This window comes from Ursus arctos, unplaced genomic scaffold (assembly GCF_023065955.2).
Source record: "Ursus arctos isolate Adak ecotype North America unplaced genomic scaffold, UrsArc2.0 scaffold_17, whole genome shotgun sequence".
In the NCBI taxonomy this organism is placed as follows: domain Eukaryota; kingdom Metazoa; phylum Chordata; class Mammalia; order Carnivora; family Ursidae; genus Ursus; species Ursus arctos.
The window spans coordinates 35,881,411-35,885,267 of record NW_026622841.1 but is presented as its reverse complement, the minus strand read 5'-3'; the positions used below and the strand labels follow the sequence as shown (position 1 = coordinate 35,885,267).

The 3,857-nt window shown below is 39.0% G+C and overlaps 1 pseudogene; it reads left to right on the top strand.

Annotated features, from left to right (window-relative positions):
* The first annotated feature begins 275 nt into the window (after nt 1–275).
* On the top strand, nt 276–3,031 carry LOC113253336 (40S ribosomal protein SA-like; annotated as a pseudogene).
* The last annotated feature ends 826 nt before the right edge of the window (nt 3,032–3,857 follow it).

Sequence of the window (3,857 nt, the reverse complement as noted above, 5' to 3'; positions counted from 1 at the left end):
AGTTTAGGGGCACCTAGGTGGCTCAGTTGGTTAAACATCTGACTCTTGATTTTGGCTCAGGTCGTGATCTCAGGGTCTTGGGTTTGAGCCCCGTGTTGGGCTCTGCGTTACGTGGGGAGTCTGCTTCAGGATTCTCTCTTGCCCTCTGCCCCTCCCCCCGCCCCTCCCCCACTTGCTCTCTTTCTCTAAAATAAATAAATAAATCCTTTAAAAATAAATAAAATTAAATAATTAAATAATAAATAAAATTAAATAAGTAAAAATAAAAAAATTAATAAAATCAATTTTAAAGGCAATATAAATACATTTCCAGATAAAAACAAGAGAATTCACTGCCCATTGACTCAAGCAAATACTAAAAGGAGTTCTTCAGGCATAAGGGAAATGATTCCAGACCGAAAAACAAGTTTAGGAAGAAATGAAGAACCATGGAAAGTACAAATCCGAAGGCAAATTTAACGAATACTAATTGTAAGAAAAGATAATAATGCCTAAAATCAGGACCCAAGTACATTATCGAGGAAGTGGTAAAAGTACTAATTTATAACGGATTCTAATAAAGTAAGGCTGCATGCTGTAATCTCTAGAGTAAAAGAGGAGTACAACTAACAAGTCCACAGAAAGTAAAATAGAGTAATAAAAACTGATTAAAAGAAGGCAAGAGAAAAAGAACATGGAATAGGCAAGATAAATAGATAACAAATAGGAACATGGTAGATCAGTAATTATATTACATCAGTAATTATATGTAAATGAAATATAAGACAAAAATTCTTGCATTTCTTAAGGCTTATATGGTACTTACTCAAGCAAGACACACTAATGGCAAGGATCCAGGGAATTTAAAATTAAAGTATGGAAAAAGATACTCCATTAAAACACTAACCAAAAGAAAGCTGTTAATAGCTGTACCAATATTAAACAAGAAGTAGACCTTAAAGCCAAAGGCTTACTAGAGATAAAAGAGGACATTTCTATTAATAAAAGAGTCAACTTACCAAGAAAATACAATATTCTGAAGTGTATACATTTAATAATTTTGCTTCGAAGTGTATAAAGCTGAAATTGACAAAACTAAAATGAGAAAGATAAATCTACAATCCTAGTGGAAGACTTCCACACGGCTCTCAGTAAATAAGCAGAAAAAATGTTTAAGAATATAGTACATGTGGACATACAGGATATGTTAATAAAATGACCTAATTGACATATAGATAACAGTGCAACCAACACTGGCAGAAAACTCCTTCTGGGTATACAGAGAGCATTTACCAAAGCTGACCGTGTGCTGGTTTGTAAAGCAAGCCTCAACAAATTTCATCAGAATGAAATAATTCAGCATAGTGCTGTCCAACAAAACTTAGTCTGTTCTTGTCAGTATTGTTCAATACAGTAATCACATAGCTAATACAGTGGTCACTAGCCACATGTGGCTGCTGAACCCTTAAAATGTGGCTAATGTGACTGCCGAACAACATTTTATTTAATTCTAATTAATTTAAAGAGCCACATCTGGTTAGTGGCTACCACACTGGACAGCAAGACTTAGCATATGTTTTCAGACAACAATAAAATTAGCTAGAAATCAGTAACACACACACTAAAAAAAAAAAAAATCACTTATAGGTAAAAGAAGCAAGCATAGTGGAAATTTGAAAGGTATTTTTGTCTGGGTAACAGTGAAAATCATGGGAAAGAACTAAAGCCCTGATTAAAGAGAAATTTATAGCATTCAGTGCATATATTAGGAAAGAAAGGGCTACAATTCACTGATTTAAATATCCACTGCAAGAAGTTAAAAAAGAATAGTAAGTAAATCTAAAGAAAGAATGTAGAGAGGTTCATACAGTGCTGTTCCGTGTTCCCGTTGTGGCTTAAAGGGAAATTTTCACGATCTCCAGAATAGTTGATGTCCTGCAAATGAAGGAAGAGGGTGTTCTCAAATTCCTTACAACAGGTACCCACTTAGGTGGTACCAACTTGACTTCTAAATGGAACAGTACACCTACAAAAGGAAAAGTGATGGCATCTTTATCACAAATTTGGAGAGAACCTAGGAGAAGCTTCTGTTGGTAGCTCATGCCATTGTTGCCATTGACACCCAACCGATGTCAGTATCACGACCCTCAGGAATACTGGCCAGCGAGTTGTGCGGAAGTTTGCTGCTGTCACTGGAGCCACCCCTGTTGCTGTCCACTGCTCTCCTGGAGCCCTCACTAACCAGATCCAGGCAGCCTTCCAGGAGCCAAGACTTCTGGTGGTTACTGACCCCAGGGCTGACTACCAGCCTGTCACAGAGGTATGTCATGTTGACCTGCCTACCACAGCAACGGTAGAGCAACTCATCTGCTGTATGTGGACATCGCCATGCCGTGCAGCAAGGGAGCTCACTTACTGGGTCTGATGTGCTGGATGCCGGCCCAAGGAGGTCTGCCCATGCGTGGCACCATATCTCATGAACGGCTAGAGGAGGTCATGCCTGATCTCTGCTTCTACAGAGATTCTGAAGAGATTGGAGGGGAAGAGCAGGCCACTGCTGAAATGGCTGTGACAAAGTAGGAATTTCAGGGTGAACGGACTGCTCCCGCTCCTGAATTTACCGCTACTCAACCTGAGGTCCCAGACTGCTCTAAAGGTGTGCAGGTGTGTCCTCTGGACCTAGACAGCAGATCGCCCCTGAAGGCTGGTCTGCAGTTCCCACAACTCAGGCCCCTGAATGGATAGGAATGACTACTGAATGCTTGTGAGCTGTTCTGCCACAGACTCTTAAACAGAAAATGGAAATATGGTCAACAGAAAATAAACGGCTTCTTTACAAAAATGAAAGGAAAAAGAACGAAAGGAAAAAAATTGTAGAGCATCAATTAATGAAACAGGAAACAAACATTTCAGCTCAGCTTTTGAAAAGAATAAAACTGATAATGCCCCAGCAAAACTAATCAAGAACAAAAAAGGAGAGAAGTACCATCTGTCAGTGTAAGGAGTGCAAAAGTGGCCATTACTGCAGATCTACAATCATTACAGATATAATGTAAAGGATACGATTAATAATTTTATCAAACGTTTTGAAATTTTATCCCACATTAACACAAGAAGAAATATAAAATCTAAATAATTTGGGGTCTATTAAGGAAGTTATCTGTAGTTTAAAATTTTTCCTATAAGGAATATTCCAGGCCAGATATCACGGTGGGGAATACGTCCAGATGTTAAAGGAAGAAATAAACCAATCTTACACAATCTCTTCAAGGTAAGGAAAAGATGGTACATTACCCAAATCATTTTATGGAAGCTGTAGAGTATGATCCTTACAGAGGAAGATTTAACTCCTGGAACAACAAGAGGAGGAGCCCAGCTTTCTCCAGGGTTTTGGCACATCCGTCTCTCCACATCTCCCTGGGGTACCCTTCAAACCTTTGATCACTCCAGCTGTCAGTGAGCTGCAGCTGAGCCTCCAGGGCATATTAAAAGGAATCTTTTTTCGGACATTTGGGATCCAGTTCTCTGACAGACTAAATCCATCTACAGTATCATACAATGCATATTTACAACACTACACTTCTCTAGACAAAGCGTTTGTCATTTGTTTATAAACATGGTTTGGGTTAGATATTTTCATTGAATTTCATTTAGCCTGCTTAGTCAATGATATAGCTAATTGAACAGAGCCAGTGGAATGAATTCTCAGGCCATCAGTTGGTCCAGGGGGGCCCATACGAAGTTCTACAGGAAAGGAAACATTTCTTGCCTTAGGGAAGAAAGTAACCATCTAAATTAGGTATCAGCAAAGTACCACAAGAAGGCCAGCCTGGCTGCCTGTTTTTGTAAACATTGAAATGGAACCCAGCCATCCCTAT